General features: G+C 48.7%; 1 long non-coding RNA gene across 2 annotated transcripts; it reads right to left on the minus strand.

Moving 5' to 3' along the window:
* Positions 1 to 759: 759 nt before the first annotated feature.
* LOC139800649 (uncharacterized) lies at positions 760 to 19,280 on the minus strand. 2 transcript variants are annotated; one of them, XR_011727861.1, is made up of 3 exons: positions 18,731 to 19,280; positions 5,531 to 5,743; positions 760 to 820 (listed from the first exon to the last, which is right to left on the minus strand). It is a non-coding gene; the product is annotated as an uncharacterized lncRNA (long non-coding RNA). The 2 variants fall into 2 exon arrangements; XR_011727862.1 differs by lacking the exon at positions 18,731 to 19,280 and adding an exon at positions 5,817 to 6,005.
* Positions 19,281 to 19,431: the final 151 nt, after the last annotated feature.

Here is a 19,431-nt window from a genome sequence, read left to right on the forward strand (position 1 = left end):
GCCCAAGATGAAGGACTCGCTCCGTGAGGACACAGAGGACCATCAAGGCCTGACGAAGCTCTAAGACAACCAAGACTGACAACATAAAACACACAGCCCCACACACCAAGGCCGGAGCTGCCCTGCCCATGCTGGAATCGTGCTGAAAAGTAACCTGTTCCCTTCACCCACCCAAAGGGGGCTGCTCCCAGACAACCCTCTCCCCTACACTAACTTCAAAACACCACCTGCAATTCCCAACCTCGACTCCTCTGCTCAGCCCCTCCCCACCCACCCCTGGGCCCTCAACTTATCTTCAAGAGCGAGAGCAACACAAAGCCACGGTCAGTAATGAAAACCACATTGTTTAACTGAGATACGCTTCCAGTCGCACGGTTCCTCTTCATCCCCTATAAGTAAAAAAGGAAAAAACACAACCCACAGATCACAAACAGCGCTGGCACAAGTCCCACCTAAGCCAACACACGGTACTTCTGCTGCACTCACCTCCTCAAGGGAGCCCCATGGTATACCATGCACCTTCTCGTTCCAGAGTTGAACGCTATCGCCACCATTGCTTGGGGCGCCTGAAACACCAAGAGAAACAGTTCCTGTTCTGCTGATCAGAAGTCACCAGCCCCGTGAACCCCTCGCTACCAACTCAACTCAACTTCAACGCTCAGCTGGTTCCAAAGGTGGCACACGCAGCGCCTGCAAAAACAAAAGGTAACGTTTAAGTGACTTGATGTAAAACACATGGCTGACCCAGCCCACCACCATCTCACCTCCTCCAACCCCTCCTAAATGTGTGTCTTCGTCCCTCCAAGGATGGTTGTGGCACCTGCAAAAGTCAAAGCAAAAGGCACATGCTGAGGTCGTGCCTCCAACAACAGGCAGCCCACTGTGATGTCCACCTCCTGCCCCCTTACCTCAGCCTCTCACCCATCTGCCTGCCATCCTTGTGGCGTGCCAAAAGTAGGTCTGGAGGACACCTGGAAAACACAAAAAACAGGGGATGCCAATGCCTTCAACAAAAATAAAACACCTGAGAAATAACTGCTCCTCCAGCACACCAGCCTTTGCTCACCTTGCCAGAGGCACCTCGGGAACAGATATTCTGCTTCCTTGGCTGCTCTCACCTGCAAAAGGACAAACAAACCATAATGGGGTCAGGTAGCCAGGAGAGGGACCTTCGCTCCAACACCCAACACTGACTAACCTTTGGATGGTGCTCTTCTCTCCTCCTGCTCTTTCACGTACATCCTTGTCACATGGGATCTGAAAAACAGTGATACACAAGTCACTGGAATACCGCTCAATAGATGAACTATTCAGTTATGACTCTTCCAGCAAACTCTGGGAAGAGCAGCTCCAAGCCAAACACTCAGACCAACTCCAGACACAGCCCTGCAAATCACGAGACGTGATCTCAAGAGAACGCCAAGCAAAAAGAATATCTCTGGGATCCAAGACTGTTGGGCAAGAAGACCTACGGCAATGCAACTGCAAAACGAGGGGCTGAATCAAGGGATGCCAAAGAACCCTGGCTTCAAGACCCGATGACACGAGGATGCGGGGAATAAAGTCCCACTCTGGGAAAATCCATGACCAGAGATGATGCTGATGCAGGTGGCAATGATGTTTCAGAAGTTGGCCATCAGGAAGCTTCCCAGAATAAAGACCTATCAACACTTCAAACTTGTCACACAAGAAGATGCTGCTGCTGACTAGGACTGTGCTGATGAGTAAAGGCCTTGCAGGGATGATGGCCAAGATGTGGGACCTGCTCCGAGAGGACATCAAGACCTGAGGAAGCTTTAAGACAAACACATACAACACAAACTACACGCCACCACACACCAAGGCTGGAGCTGCCCTGCCCACACTGGCATCGCATCAGAAATTAACCCACTTCCTTCATCTGACCAAAGGAGGCTGCTCCCAGACTGCCCTCTCCCCTACACAACTCCCACCAGCCTTGACCCCTCTACACCACTGGTCCCTCAACTTATCTTTCAGGGGACTGGCTCTCCAAAGTCGTGGTTAGCCAGGAAAATAGACAGGAGCAGCCTAGGATAATCCTCATCTTGCAAGGTTCCCCTTTGCCACCTGCATTAAAAAAAAAAAAAAGTCACACCAAAACAAGCAAAGAAAAAAACTCCACACACATAACCACAACACCAAAACACCTACCAGAATATTCAGCAATAAGTCCAACATCAGCCAGCCCCATTCCCTTCCAAATGTCCCGGCTTTGCAGAAGAGCCCTGCAAAGTCCCACTCGACCACGCTTTCCAGAGTTGGATGCTGTAGGCATCGTCATTCAGGGCACCTAAAAGGCACAAAACTATTGTTCTGCTTGAGAGAAGACACTAGCTCCACAAGCCCTGCACTACCACCTCACCTCCAACGCTCATTCAGTTCCTGGAACTTGCTAGCATCATGCCAGGGAGAGACAGGCTCCCATCAACCACCCAAAGGGCACCGCTGCTGGACAGCCCGCTCCCCTACAGTAACTTTAAAACCCGAGCCAGCGATTCCTAACCTTGACCCCTCTACACAGACCCTCCCCAACCATCCTCCCTTTCTCTTACCTTTCAAACAGCTGGGGCTTTGAAGCACCGGACAGAAAAGTAACCCACATCGGCTGACGGGGATCTTCCCAAAACCACCAAGTTCCTCCTCGTCATCTGCAATAACAAACGGCAGTGCCACCAGAAATAGTACGTCAGCTAAATACCAACCCCTTCCACACGCTCCTCATAACCCCTGGCTTGCCCTGCTCACCCTCTCCTTCCATACGTTATGGCCTCCATCGCTTCTGGCACCTGAAACACCAGGAGACACAAAATTCCTGTTCTGCTTGTCAGATCGAGCCTCCTCATTACCATCCCATCTCACCTTCAGCGTTCTTCTGGCTCCAAAAGTGGCACACGCAGCACCTGCAAAAACAAAGGGAAACACTTAACCGAGTCGACGTAAAATCTCTGGATGAGCCAGCCCGCAACCATCTCACCTTCTCCAACCGCTTCTCAACGCATGGCTTTGTGTGGCACCTGCAAAAGTCAAAGCAAAAGCCACATGCTGAGATATTGCCCCAATCAACAGGCAGCCCACACCAGCCTTTGCTCAGAAAACTTCCAAATCCCTTCTGCAACAACTCCCAACCTCAGCACTTCAGCTCAGTCCCTCCACTTATCTTCTTGAGGGATGGTGGTTTTGCATCTACTTCCAGCAAAACACCACGCTGTCTGAGGGGCATGTTCCTCTTCATCACCTGCAAACAGAAAAAAAGGAAAATCAGAAGCGGTGTCACCAAGAAGGTGCGCTTCAGCCATCAACAACCGCTTATACTACACCCACCGCCTCAAAAGGGCCCCACCCAGTTCCACTCACCTCCTTGATCCAGAGTTTAATGCTGTGTCCACCACTGCTTTGGGCACCTAAAAGACCAAGAGAAAGAGTTACTGTTCTGCTGATCAGTACTCACCAGCTCCATGAACCCACTCTCTACCACCCCAGCTCACCTTCAATGCTCACCTGGTTCCAAAGGTGGCACGCACAGCACCTGAAACATAAGGGAAACCTTTAACAGAGTTGACGTTAATACATGGCTGACCCAGCCCACAGACATCTCACCTTCTCCAACTGTTCCTCAAGACGTGGCTTTGTCACTTCAGCACTGCGTGTGACACCTGCAAAAGTCAAAGCAAAAGGCACACGCTGAGATATTGCCCCAAACACCACCCAGGCCACCGCGACGTCCATCTCCTGCTCCTTTACCTCGGCCTCTCACCCATCTGCCTGCCATCTCCTCTTTGGGGTGCCAAAAAAGGTTAGGAGTGCACCTGAAAAAAAACACAAACAACAAGGGATGTTCATGACCAACCAATAAAACAACACCTGAGAATAACTGCTCCTCCAGCCCACCAGCCTTTGCTCGCCTTGCCGCAGCCACCTCCGGTGCCCGTATCCCGCTTCGCTCGCCGCTTCCGCCTTCAAAATGACAACAAACCATAATGCGGTCAAGCAGCCAAAGGAGGCACCTTCCCACCGACTCCACACCCTGACCAACCTTTGGATGGCAACTTCCTGTCCTCCTCCGTCTGTTTCTTGCTAGTCATTGACAAGTAGGATCTGAAAAACAGAATTACGCAAGTCACTGGAAAGCTGCTCAACAACTAGACAGTCAGCTCATGGTGCTTCCAACGGCCCCTGATGCTACACAGCAGGCAGGGCAGCTCCAAACCAAACACTCACACCCACAGACCAATCTGAGACACCAACACGTGAGTCACAAGACTTGATCTCAAGATAAAACTTGCAGCAAGAAGAGGGACTCTGGAATCTAAGACTTGTGGGCAATAAGACCTACAGCGATGCGTCTGCAAAGCGAGGGAACGAAGCGACGGATGCCCGAGGAGCCGCCTTCAAGACCTGAGGACGCAAGGATGCGGGGAATGAGTCCCCCTCAGGGAAACTGGATGGACAGAGATCAGATGACAATGCAATTGAGAATGACATTGCAGAAGACAACCATCAAGAAACTTCCAAGTCAAGAGACCGATCTGCAATTTAGACTCGTTGTGCGGAATAACACGCTGTTGATCGGCACCGTGCTGATCAGGAAAGGCTTTGCAGGGAGGATGCCCAAGATGAAGGACTCGCTCCGTGAGGACACAGAGGACCATCAAGGCCTGACGAAGCTCTAAGACAACCAAGACTGACAACACAAAACACACAACCCCACACACCAAGGCTGGAGCTGCCCTGCCCGTGCTGGAATCACACTGGAAAGTAACCTGTTCCCTTCACCCACCCAAAGGGTGCCACTCCCAGACAACCCTCTCCCTTACACTAACTTTAAAACACCACCTGCAATTCCCAACCTCGACTCCTCTGCTCAGCCCCTCCCCACCCACCCCTGGGCCCTCAACTTATCTTCAAGAGCGAGAGCAGCACAAAGCCATGGTCAGTAATGAAAACCACAGTGTTTGACAGGGATGTGCTTCCAGTTGCAGTTCCTCTTCATCCCCTATACATACAAACGGAAAAAACACAACCCACAGATCACAAACAGCGCTGGCACAAGTCCCACCTAAGCCAACACACGGTACTTCTGCTGCACTCACCTCCTCAAGGGAGCCCCATGGTATACCATGCACCTTCTCGTTCCAGAGTTGAACACCATCGCCACCATTGCTTGGGGCACCTGAAATGCCAAGAGAAAGAGTTCCTGTTCTGCTGATCAGAAGTCACCAGCCCCATGAACCCCTCGCTACCAACTCAACTCAACTTCAACGCTCAGCCAGTTTCAAAGGTGGCACACAGCACCAGCAAAACCAAAAGCAAATGTTTAAGCGACTTGATGTAAAATGCATGGCTGACGCAGTCCACCGTCATCTCACCTTCTCCAACCCCTCCTAATGTGTGTCTTTGTCACTACATGGATGGTTGTGGCACCTGCAAAAGTCAAAGCAAAAGGCACATGCTGAGGTCGTGCCTCCAACAACAGGCAGCCCACTGTGATGTCCACCTCCTCCTCCTTTACCTCAGCTTCTCACCCATCTGCTGCCTGCCATCCTTGTGGGGTACCAAAAGTAGGTTTAGAGGGCACGTGGAAAACACAAAAAACAGGGGATGCCAATGCCTTCAATGGCAACAAAATACCTGAGAAATAACTGCTCCTTCTGCACACCAGCCTTTGCTCACCTTGCCAGAGCCACCTCAGGAACAGATATTCTGCTTCCTTGGCTGCTCTCACCTGCAAAAGGACAAACAAACCATAATGGGGTCAGGTAGCCAAGAGAGGGACCTTCGCTCCAACACCGACTAACCTTTGGATGGTGCTCTTCTCTACTCCTGCTCTTTCATGTACATCCTCGTCACATGGGATCTGAAAAACAGTGATACACAAGTCACTGGAACACTGCCCAACAGATGAACTATTCAGTTATGGCTCTTCCAACAAACTCTGGGAAGAGCAGCTCCAAGCCAAACACTCAGACCACTACAAAACACAGCCCTGCAAATCACGAGACGTGATCTCAAGAGAACGCCAAGCAAAAAGAATATCTCTGGGATCCAAGACTGTTGGGCAAGAAGACCTACAGCGATGCGGCTGTGAAGCGAGGGGCTGAAGCAACAGATGCCCACCAAGCCAGGCTTCAAGACCTAAGGATGTAGAGAACAAGTGCTGCTCTGCAAAAATCCATGACCAGAGATGCTGATTAATATGGAAAAGTGTTTCAGAATACCACCATCAAGAAACTTCCCAGATGCAAGAATAATCCATGTGTTTAACTTGTCATGAAAGAAAAAGATGCTGCTGACTAGGACTGTGCTGATGAGTAAAGGCCTTCCAGGGATGATGCCCAAGATGAGGGACTGGCTCTGCGAGGACAAAGAGGACATTGAGGGATGAGGAAGTTATAAAACACTCAAGACAGACAGCACAAAGTACACACCACCACACACAAAGGCTGGAGCTGCCCTGCCCAGGCCAAACCAATGCTGTAAACTCATCTGCCCCCTTCACCTGACCAAAGCAAGCTGCTCCCAGACAACTCTCTCCCCGATTCTCACTTCAAAACCACTCCCTGCCGTTCCCAGCTTTGTCCCTTCTGCCCATCCCCAGTCCCTCCACTTATCTTTGGTGGTAGGGGTCCAAAGCCATGGTCATCACAGAAAGACAAAACCATCCACAGGGATGTTCCTGCAGCCACACATTTCCCATTCATCATCTGCTGAAAAAGAAAAAAACAACCAAACAAAATAAACACATCACCACACATAATAATTGTCACCAGAAATTCCAACGTGAGCCGGCACCAACCTCTTAGAGAAGACCCAGCTTCTCAAGAGTCCTGTGAGGTCTCACCCACCTGCTCATCACAGAATTAGGCACTGCAGGACTCAATGAAGGGCACCTAAAATACACAAAACCACTGTTTGGCTTGAATGAAGTCACTACATACATGAACCTCCTAAATTACCACCCCAGCTTACCTCCAACACTCAGCTCCAAAGGTGACAAAAAACAAAAAAAACAAAATAAAACAAACGAAACACACAAAAAAACCCAACAAAAACAACCAACCCCACACCAAAAAAACCCTGGCAAAACAAAGAGAAACACTTAACTGAATTGATATTAAACACCTGGCTGACCTGGCCCACAACCATCTCGCCTGCCCCAACTGCTCCTCTCCACGTGGCTTTGTACCTCCAAGGCAGTGGGTGGCACCTGCAAAAGTCAAAGCAAAAGCCACATGCTGAGATATTGCCCCAATCAACAGGCAGCCCACACCAGCCTTTCCTCAGAAAACTTCAACATCCCTTCTGCAACAACTCCCAACCTCAGCACTTCAGTTCAGTCCCTCCACTTATCTTCTTGAGGGATGGTGGTTTTGCATCTACTTCCAGCAAAACACCACGCTGTCTGAGGGGCATGTTCCTCTTCATCACCTGCAAACAGAAAAAAAGGAAAATCAGAAGCAGTGTCACCAAGAAGGTGCACTTCAGCCATCAACAACCACTTATACTACACCCACCGCCTCAAAAGAGCCCCACCCAGTTCCACTCACCTCCGTGATCCAGAGTTGAATGCTGTGTCCACCACTGCTTTGGACACCTAAAAGACCAAGAGAAAGAGTTACTGTTCTGCTGATCAGTAGCCACCCGCTCCATGAACCCACTCTCTACCACCCCAGCTCACCTTCAATGCTCATCCGGTTCCAAAGGTGGCACGCACAGCACCTGAAACATAAGGGAAACCTTTAACAGAGTTGATGTTAATACATGGCTGACCCAGCCCACAGACATCTCACCTTCTCCAACTGTTCCTCAAGACATGGCTTTGTCACTCCGGCACTGTGTATGACACCTGCAAAAGTCAAAGCAAAAGGCACACGCCGAGATATTGTCCCCAACAACAGGCAGCCCACTGTGACGTCCGTCTCCTGCTTCCTTACCTCGGCCTCTCACCCATCTGCCGGCCATCTCTTTGGGGTGCCAAAACAGGGTCAGGAGTGCACCTGAAAAAAAAAAACACAAAGAACAAGGGATGTTCGTGACCAACCAATAATACAACACCTGAGAATAACTGCTCCTCCAGCCCACCGGCCTTTGCTCACCTTGCCGCAGCCACCTCCGGTGCCCGTATCCCGCTTCGCTCGCCGCTTCCGCCTTCAAAATGACAACAAACCATAATGCGGTCGAGCACCCGAAGGAGGCACCTTCCCACCAACCCCACACCCTGACCGACCTTCGGATGGCGGCCTCCTCTCCTCCTCCATCTGTTACTTGATGGTCATTGACATGTGGGATCTGAAAAACAGGATTAGGCAAATCACTGGGAAGCTGCTCAGCACCGAGTCGGTCAGGTTGTGTCGCTTTCCATGGCCCCTGAACCTACCCAGCGGGCAGGGCAGCTCCAAGCCAAACACTCACAGGCACAGACTGACCAAAGACACAGCCATGTGAGTCACAAGACTTCACCTCAAGATAAAACTCGCAGCAAGAAGAGGGACTCTGGAACCCAAGACTTTTGGGCAATAAGACCTACAGCGATGCGTCTGCAAAGCGAGGGAACGAAGCGACGGATGCCCGAGGAGCCGCCTTCGAGACCTGAGGACGCAAGGATGCGGGGAACGAGTCCCCCTCAGGGAAACCGGGTGGACGGGGATCGGATGACAAGGCAATTGAGAACGACATTGCGGAAGACAACCATCAAGAAACTTCCAAGTCAAGAGACCGATCTGCAATTTAGACTTGTCATACAGATGATGCTGCTGATCAGCGCCGTGCCGATCGGGAAAGGCTTTGCAGGGATGATGCACAAGATGCGGGACTTGTTCTGTGAGGACACACAGAAGACCATCAAGACTGGAGGAAGCTCTAAGACAAAGACAGACAACACAAAATACACAACCCCACACACCAAGGCTGGAGCTGCCCTGCCCTGCCCTGCCCTGCCCACCCTAGCATTGTGCTGGAAACTAACACGCTCTATTCACCCACTCCAAGGGGGCTGATTGTAGACAGCCCTCTCCCAGATGCCATCTTCAAAATCCCTCCTGCAACTCCAAGCCTCAGCCCCTCTGCAACCAATTCCTGTACTTAGCTTTCAGAGGGCTGTGGGTCTAAATTTATGTCCAGCAACAAAACCACGTTGTCTGACTAGCACGTTCCTGCAGTTTTAAGGTTCCTCTTCAGCAACTGCATTAAAAAAAAAAAAAAAAAAAAAAAAAAAAAACACAAATAGAAAAAAAAATTTGCATACAACCATATTCTTGCTATAAAAAGCTCTAACTTTTGGTGGTTTGAAAGTTCTTACCTTAAAGAATCTTCCCAGACAGCTCAACAGCTGCAGTCAGCTCCAGGAGTAGGAGAGCTCTGACCTCAGATAAGCCCAGGAGCTAACTGAAGCCCCTAGCCAAAGGCTGTGGCTTATAAACCCTGGGCACCGCCCACAGCTTTTCCCACAATCCCCTGGGAAAGGGGAGGTGGCGATTACCACAAGGTATGAAAGCAGCCAGAGGAGAAGCAGTCAGTTTTCTCCTCTTTCTTCAGTTTGCGGGACAAGCAGAGAAACTCCGTGATGCCGGCTGAGGAATTTGGTGTTTTTTTCTCTCTCATTGTTACTTCAGCGACACGACCAGGTAAGAATTTAACCCACAGGGAACCTTAACAGAGTAAAGGTAATTGGAGGCTTGGACTAGACAGAAGAGAGGAAAGAACAAGTGGGGTGGCTCACAGATATGGACTCGCAAATTCTCCTGAAAGACTCAGAGGGGTGAGAGCTCTGCAACAAAGCTAAAAGTGTACTAAAGGCAGCGTTCTGTTAGATGGGTCATTTTGGGATCGAAGACACTGAAGAAAGCTGAGGGACACAAGCAGCAGTCTGGAGGGGTTTTTAATAGAGTACAGGCGTCCCTGGGATGTTGGGAACCGAATGATAGACGGCGTCAGAAGAGCTTCTCGTGGAGCGAAAAAGGCGTAAAATGCGCAACGGAGCCGGAAGGTGGCTGTGGGACGCCGAGAGGGGGGCGGGAGGTTGGCCTCCGGAGGTGTGGTGGTGAGAGAAGGGTGCTGTGAGGGAGGTAAAAGGCGGCTGTGGGACACGAGGAAAAACCGTATGTGTTCAGTTGATGTACAGACGTCCTCGGGGGCTGAGGGACTGAACAGATGTCTAAGATCACAACAAATGAAGGAAGGGTTCTGGGGTGCAAAGAGAGCCTGAAGAAGGATTCTGTCTCAGTAAGAGAGCTAAAAAGAGCACCGCAGAGATCGAAGGGTGTGGGGCGGCGTGAGGATGGTCTCGTAAGGAGCGGTGCCCTGAATGAGAGGGCTCTGATGGGCAATAATGTTGAAGAAGAGTCCGGAAGACCCTCTGGCAGAGCCTTGAGGGGGAGACCGGACCCCCGTCTCTTTCTGAACGCTTCCTCGGAGAGGACCCTGGGTGTGGCTGGATGTGGTCTTTGCCCCTGGCAGTAAAGCGGAGTTCATACTCTCCCTCTGCCCCAGAGTTGGTGTATTTTATCTCTGCCTTTTAATACCTCCCTACCTGACCGCATGATGTGCACCCGTCCCGTTGTATAAAGGGTTTCTTTAAAATGCATCTTACCCCAGGGTGATTGGTCTCTTGGCTCTTCTGCATGTGCCTTTGATTTCACTGGTTGTTTCATCTGAACCTGAAGTTCTGATGGTTTGCTGCCATCTCCAAATAAATTGATCCGTTTGCTTCCTGGTCTCCGTATGGAACTCTAGTTCCTGAAATTCAGCTTTCATTTTGCCGTCTACATGTCCTGTGGACTTATCTGGCTCTCGAGGGGGGAGGGGCCTGCTGCAGTGCTTTTCTATTAGTCTGTCCTTGGTGTTTCATGTGGCATCGGTTTCACTAGATTTCGAGGACAGTTGAGACTGTCCTGAGGTCTATATATGTCTACTACTTAATATGATACTTCGCCAGATCGGCGGGGTCAGCGCAGAAGACACAGGCACCCAAATAAAGAAGTTAGTTTATATTTACTGATGTATTAAATTATAAGAGAACAAGTGCAGAAACAAACAACAAAACTGAAGTGCGATAGCAAAGTCAAAGCAAAACACAGCAACTCATCTAATTGTTACTATACTGACGCAGCGATAACGAGTAAGTGAGACGTGTCGCCGATTGCCGTGATGATTCAGTATATTGGCTGCTTTTGCACTCTCTCGTGGTTTGAAAAAAATTTCTCAGAATGGGGAGGGTAAGCTACTGCTTTCACAAGCCTTTTTCCTCCTACATACTTAGCTGATCTCCCAGTAAACCAAATGTGCTCCGTCTCAGGATGAGTTAGTAGATCCAAGTTTTTTTCAAACCTCATTAAAGATTCATTTTTGAGTGCAAAATCGGGGTTTAGTTCTTGATTATTCATGGGGGGCAGTGGCTAGCTGCTAGTGGAAGGCAGCCACATCATAGCTTCCCACTTTGGCTCTATCTTGAATATATTTGACCCATTGCATGATAGGAATTATGGCAGACAGAGCCACTTTATGTCCTACCGTGAGTTGTTCTAGTTCTAGCGCAGCCCAAAGACGTGCTAATGTAATAAATGTGTTTGTGAATTCATGTTAAATAATTATAAAGTGTTTGCTAACCCAACTTGGAGAGTTCTAATAACATATGTCTTCACCATTGTGAAATATGCAAACGTAGGAATTCGTTAAAATGAAATATAACTGTTCTTTGGGTAACTACAAAGCTTAAGGGAACAAGAAACAAGACATCCACAGTTTCTGTACCCTGAAAACACTACAATGTACATCCTGTTGTGCTAATCCAAGCTGATTTGGCTGCTCACCACATAGCATTGAATTTGAGGTGGTTTTACTGCTGACTGCAGAGCGTTGCACAGGAAAGAGCGAAGGAGCGCGTGTGCGGAATCGAGGGGTAACGAGAGGGGAAACTGAGGCAGACGCTGACTTCATCCAACGACCACCAGACGGGGGTCAAAAAGACCCTCAGAGATAAAGTGGGCACGTGCCTTTGAAGGCCGCCTCTTCCAAGAACTAATAAACGTAATCCAGCCTGTTCTAGAACAGTCATGAATATGTATTAGAATAGTTATGAATATTAAGGTATGGAATGTAAGACAAAAGATTAAACTTTAAGGCATGTGTGCGAGTGGAGCGGAGACTCCCCACGCACCCAGCGCTGTTTTGCTTATTGCAATTTTATTTATTAAACTATAAACAGAATATTGAGTCCCAGTCATTTATAACACTAATAACTCTCAAAGTGGGGTTGTTGTCTGCTTCTGGTAATTTTCTCCCCTGGGCTCCAAGTTCTGTGTAACCGGTTTACAGATTTGTTTGAGATCTCCTCTTATTCGTGAGGATCATAAATCCAAAACCTTTTGTTAAGCCTCTTCCGTTATTTCCAAATCAGCCTGCTGTTCACTTCTGCAAACTCACACTTTTCCCTTGTTACTTCACATAACAGGGTTAAGATTGGTCCTACGCGTCAGATGCGCTGTCTCCAAAAACGAAACAATCCGATGCGTGCTAAGAACTGAACACCCCAATACCCACTGCCGCGCACTGAATAGAAGAAGATACAAAACCATTGACCGGCAGTCGGGCATCTTTTGAGCGAAAAACTACAAATTAGTCTCCGGAAGTCGGCCATTTTGCTACCGGAAGTCGGCCATCTTTTTACCGGAAAACTACAAATGAGTCTCCGGAAGTCGGCCATCTTGTTACCGGAAGTCGGCCATCTTTTAAGTGAAAAACTACAAACGAGTCTCCGGAAGTCGGCCATTTTGTGACCGGAAGTCGGCCATCTTTTTAGCAAAAAACTACAAACGAGTCTCCGGAAGTCGGCCATTTTGTTACCGGAAGTCGGCCATTTTGTGACCGGAAAACTACAAACGAGTCTCCGGAAGTCGGCCATTTTGTTACCGGAAAACGGCCATTTTGTGACCAAAAAACTACAAACGAGTCTCCGGAAGTCGGCCATTTTGGTACCGGAAGTCGGCCATTTTGTGACCGGAAAACTACAAACGAGTCTCCGGATGTCGGCCATTTTGTGACCGGAAGTCGGCCATCTTTTTAGCGGAAAACTACAAACGAGTCGCCGGAAGTCGGCCATTTTGTGACCGGAAGTCGGCCATCTTTTTTTTTTACGAAAAACTACAAATGAGTCTCCGGAAATCGGACAAACTGTTAAAACAAAGTTAAAAATTTAAGAACCCCCAACGCCCCCTGAGCGTAGAAACACACCATCTGGGAGATCCTCCGATCTTCGCCAAAACCTGTCAATTTTTTCTTACTTCATAGATTCATTTAATCACTCGTGGTGGAAGGGGCCCTCAAAGACCATCTGGTCCATCCCACTACGTAATACTATGGATTCGATTCTTAACACTTTCTACAACGTGGGGGAATCTACTGCTTCTCCTGGGAGACCATTCCAATCTTTTACTGTCCACATGCTGAAAAATGAACTTCTTACGTCCAATCAGAATTTCCCCATTACCTCTTATCCATTAAGCCCCACCTTACCTTGTTGCTGGAGGACCAAAAGAGAGAACTGTTGCAAGACGAACATCTCTTAGGGCACAGCGCTCCAAGGTCCAAACAGGCGTTCCAGCAGAAACTCACGAAGGGTGCTCTGAGTCTATTGCCCTCAGGGTTGCCTAGCCTGGCTCGGAGCTACTGCTCCGGAATCGGCTAACCTCTCTGGTGGCTTGCTCAGCAATGAGCTGAGATTGGGCTCCAGGCCTCACCTTTTATTGGCCCCCTAATCCTGCTCATGCCCAGTTGGGGCCCGCCCTAACCAGGCACAGGTGGGCTTGACACAAGCTCATGCCCACTACCTGGCAATTAGTGGCCCCTGGTTACCTCATTTCGCTACAGAGAACAGTGAGCAGCTGACTGTCTGGCTCCTTCTGGTTACAGGAGGACAAAAAAAGGACATAGAGTGCAGTTGAGCAATGGGGAACATCTGGTTTCTAAAGGTCCAAAATAGAGAGTGCGTTTGGCTGCTTCACATGCTGTTGCTGGTTGCTGGAGGACTGGAGGCTGGAGGCTGGTGTCTGTCAGCAAGCCAGCAAGCATTTAAATACCCATTTACACATCTAATATCTGCTTTGGCCTATACATCAGCTTTGATACACTCACACAGACTCCCTGGAGCAAAATGTCCCCTGTCCCTCACTCCCCCCTCACCTCTACCAGACAGCCTGACAGCCCTCACAGCCCTTTACCCCTCCCCACTGTAACTCCAGTGCTTAAAGCACATCTAGGAAGACTATTAGGCAGGATTTGTCATTACACTCGTAACATCAAAGCAACGCTCTTGCTGGGCGCAGAAAAAGCTTCCATCCTTCCCTACTCCATTGCTGGGGTAGGAACCCTGTATGGCTTCCTCTACTTGTATCACAAGAGACACCTACACACACACTGCAACAGTAGCGGCCTCGCATCCTGCTTAGACAGCAAAGCTGAAAGTAAAAAACGACTCCTGAAAGTAAAAAAATAAATTCACCATCTGCTCATGAGGTGTCCACATGTTTATACATATCCTTTTATACATTATAAATATTACATATTTAAATACTTCTATAGGCAAGTATTTCACTTCCTTTCTGCATTCATGTAACTTGTACAACTGCTAACCGATACCATTACGTTTTCTATCTCAAACACGGGGATAATTTGACCAGGAATTTTGTGTGTTACACAACCGGGAGGGAGAGCTGCCCAAAGGAGATGCTACCAAACCCCCAGGGAAATACCCCATTTAGAGGGAGACAGAAACAAAGTACTTCAGAGCACTCCATCAAAACACCAGCAAAAGATACCTGCAGCATCCAGCTGTCTCTCTGTTCAAAGATTTAGAATAGATAATTAACTAAACTAGGTAATATATGAGATCTAAAGCATTATGGGGCTGTTAGTGTCTAAACAATGCAGTTTGTACTTTATACAACTGCTTTTGTTACATTTATGATACAAAAAAAATCTGTGGTAACTCTTTGGCTTTAATTTTGGGAGGACGATGGAGAGAAGGGAAGGTAAAACTGCAGGAGTCAAACAAATCCCCACTGCTGCAGCATATAAACTTACCAAAAAGGACTCTCTGATTTGTTAATACATCTGGACGTACCAAAACGTGCAGAGGAACGCATTTTCATCATCTCAACTGCTGCAATTGTGAACCACAAAGCCAGAAACACCATCAACTTGAGAAAGATGTGCTGTGCTTCCCTCTTGAGAATGACCACCTCTTTTTTTTTTTTTTTTTTTTGAAGGAGGAAAGAGTCTTGTTGTCCACAGACTCTTTTGGGATCTGCTCTGCTGGGGAGTTTCCAAAAATGCAACATCTTTGATTGAGAGGCGTTTCTGTTTTGGACTCTCTCTTCCCATCTTCTATCAATATTCATGCTGAAGGGCAGTTGTTCCTGGTCTCCCAGCTTAGCTTGCAGCAGGCCACGGATCAGATTCCTTCTTCAAGAAAAGGCACATCAGGTAACTGGTATATTTCTGCAATCACCACGCTCGTCTTCATAAAAAAAAAAAAAAAAAAAAAAAAAAAAAAAAAAAAAAAAAAAAAAAAGCAAAAGCAGAGTGCCAGCAGGAAGCATCCGGAAGAATCCTATGGGTTGGCAAACCTCTTCTGCGACAACCTCCCTCACCATCCCTTGAAGGACTCATCATCCCTAAAGACACCCCCCAAGTCATACAGAAATAGCACTTAGGGATATGGCTTAAGTTCTTGTCAGTGTAAGGCTAATGGTTGGACTCTATGATCTTGAAGGTCTTTTCTAATAGAGGTAATTCTGTGATTAGCACCATGGGCTTCCCCTCACCTGCTCTGTACCCATTCGATGCCAGATACTGCATCTGTCATTGTTTGTAGAACCCAAGCTACACCAAGAGACAAAATGACAGGTATACTTGAAGGAAGTCACCAGCTCCACGTTCATCCTCACTACTACCCCAGCGCACCTCAAATGCTCATCCGGTCCCAAAAGTGGCCTACAAAGTTCATGCAAAAAAGTAACTGCTTCACTGAGTAGCCACGTTATTCTCTGCTCTTTGACACTGACCTTACCTCGGACTACTTGCTATAGTCAGCAGCTTTGTCCCAGTGAGCCTGCTTACAATATTTGCAAAAAACAAAAGGAACGTAACAAGATGCAGCCTCAAACAGCACCCTGCCTGCAACAATCCCCATCTCTTACTCCTTTACCTTGGCAATTTGCATATCCAGCCTATGCAATTTTCTTGTTGTCACATGGTGACTACAATAGAACCTATAAACATCAACTGATGCTTCGACAACTCAACTTCGACAACACACCCAAAAAATAACTGCTCTTTGGTCCCACTAGTCATCACTCACCTCACCCCAGTCACCTTCAGTGACTATCCCACTTCGCTTACTGCTTCTACCTTCAAAATGAGTTAAACACACACTGTAATCAGGTAGCTACCAGAAGCACAATCCCTCCAGCACTACACACTGACTGACCTGACTGCACTCTGCTCCCTCGTTTCTTCTCACGAGCGCATATTTGTCCTTTGCATCTGAAAGAAAGTGTTACACAAGTCACTGGAATGCTGAACAATGGACAGACAATTCCAGACATCTCCATCCCAGTTAGGAAACCCATCTAGAGTATTACTACCCTCACGCCATCAATAAACACAGCCCCACAACTTTAAACCCATACACATACAACCGTTAACTACTGAGAGGGTCAATCTCCTGCGCTGCACAGGAAAGACCCTCTCATGAGGGTCCCATCACCTTCAAACACCATCAAAGCAACTGCCCACCCAGCCTGAGTATGGCTGCTCCACCTAAGATCACTGTAAAATTGTGGCCTAAAAACTACAGGCAAACATCACCAGAGACCCTTATGGCTCTTCAATATCCCCAACTCTACAATCTGGGCAGAGCAGCTCCAGGCCAAACACACAAACACAGAACAACCCAAGACACACCACATTCAAACTACAAGATTAAACATTAATAGAAAACTCCCAAAAAGAATTACTCTGGGCTCCAAGAAGTTGGCCAAGAAGATCTACAGGGATGCAAGGGTGAGGCAAGGAGGCCCCATGGTGACGTCAAGTGTCATAGAACACTTCCCCTTACAATAATTACTCTTCAAAATAACATATCGGATGTACAAGAAGACTAGCATCAAGACCTAAGGATGCAGAGACAAGGTTGCAAATGTGGAAAATTTATGACCAGAGATGCTCATTCGTTCATAAAGAAGATCACAAAAGATGCCTATCAAGAAATTTGCAAGATGCAAGAAAAGAAGGATCCAGATGGCACTATGATGATGATGACTAAATGTGTTCAACACCATGGGGATGATGTTCAATATTACTTGTCCTGTGAGGGACTCTGGAACCCAAGACTTTTGGACAATAAGACCTACAGAGACGCGTCTGCTAAAAGCGAGGGAACGAAGCGACGGATGCCCGAGAAGCCGCCTTCGAGACCTGAGGACGCAAGGATGCGGGGAATGAGTCCCCCTCAGGGGGGAATAACACGCTGCTGATCAGCGCCATGCCGATCGGGAAAGGCTTTCCCGGGAGGATGCACAAGATGCGGGACTTGCTCTGTGAGGACACAGAGGACCATCAAGGCCTCAGGAAGCTCTGAGACAGCAAAGACTGACAACACAAAACACACGACCCCACGCACCGAAGCTGGAGCTGCCCTGCCCACGCTGGAATCGTACTGGAAAGTAACCTGTTCCTTCACCCACCCAAAGGGGGCTGCTCCCAGACAACCCTCTCCCCTACACTAACTTCAAAACACCACCTGCCATTCCCAGCCTCGACTCCTCTGCTCAGCCCCTCCCCACCCACCCCTGGGCCCTCAACTTATCTTCAAGAGCGACAGCAGCACAAAGCCACGGTCGGTAATGAAAACCACATTGTTTGACTGGGATGCGCTTCCAGTCGCACGGTTCCTCTTCATCCCCTGTACGTAAAAAAGGAAAAAACACAACCCACAGATCACAAACAGCGCTGGCGCAAGTCCCACCTAAGCCGACGCACGCTACTTCTGCTGCACTCACCTCCTCAAGGGAGCCCCATGGCATACCACGCACCTTCTCCTTCCAGAGTTGAACGCTATCGCCACCATTGCTTGGGGCGCCTGAAACACCGAGAGAAAGAGTTCCTGGTCTGCTGATCAGAAGTCACCGGCCCCACGAACCCCTCGCTACCAACTCAACTCAACTTCAATGCTCATCCGGTTCCAAAGGTGGCACGCCCAGCGCCTGCAAAAACAAAAGGAAACGTTTAAGTGGCTTGATGTAAAATACGTGGCTGACCCAGCCCACCACCATCTCACCTTCTCCAACCGCTCCTAAGCGTGTGTCTTTGTCCCTACAAGGATGGTTGTGGCACCTGCAAAAGTCAAAGCAAAAGGAACATGCTGAGGTAGTGCCTCAGCCCCTCACCCATCTGCCTGCCATCCTCGTGGGGTGCCAAAAGCAGGTTTGGAGGACACCTGGAAAACACAAAAAACAGGGGATGCCAATGCTTCAACGAAAATAAAACACCCGAGAAATAACTGCTCCTCCAGCACACCAGCCTTCGCTCACCTTGCCAGAGCCACCTCCGGAACGGATATTCTGCTTCCTTGGCTGCTCTCGCCTTCAAAAGGACAAACAAACCATAACGTGGTCAGGTAGCCAGGAGAGGGACCTTCACTCCAACGCTGACCAACCTTTGGATGGTGCTCTTCTCTCCTCCCGCTCTTCCACGTACATCCTTGTCACACGGGATCTGAAAAACGGTGATACGCAAGTCACCGGAATACTGCCCAACAGACGAACTATTCAGTTATGGCTCTTCCAGCAAACTCTGGGAAGAGCAGCTCCAAGCCAAACACTCAGACCAATTCAAGACACAGCCCTGCAAATCACGAGACGTGATCTCAAGAGAACACCAAGCAAAAAGAATATCTCTGGGAGCCAAGACTGTTTGGCAAGAAGACCTACAGCAATGCAACTGCAAAACGAGGGGCTGAATCAAGGGATGCCAAAGAACCCTGGCTTCAAGACCCGATGACACGAGGATGCGGGGAATAAAGTCCCACTCTGGGAAAATCCATGACCAGAGATGATGCTGATGCAGGTGGCGATGATGTTTCAGAAGATGACCATCAGGAAGCTTCCCAGATGAAAGACCTATCTACGCTTCAAACTTGTCACACAAGAAGAAGATGCTGCTGACTAGGACTGTGCTGATGAGTAAAGGCCTTGCAGGGATGAGGGTCAAGATGCGGGACCTGCTCCAAGAGCACATCAAGACCTGCGGAAGCTTTAAGACAAAGACACACGACACAAACTACACGCCACCACGCACCAAGGCTGGAGCTGCCCTGCCCACACTGGCATCACATCAGAAATTGACCCACTTCCTTCA

The sequence above is a fragment of the Heliangelus exortis genome, chromosome 11 (assembly GCF_036169615.1).
Source record: "Heliangelus exortis chromosome 11, bHelExo1.hap1, whole genome shotgun sequence".
Classification (NCBI taxonomy): Eukaryota; Metazoa; Chordata; class Aves; order Apodiformes; family Trochilidae; genus Heliangelus; species Heliangelus exortis.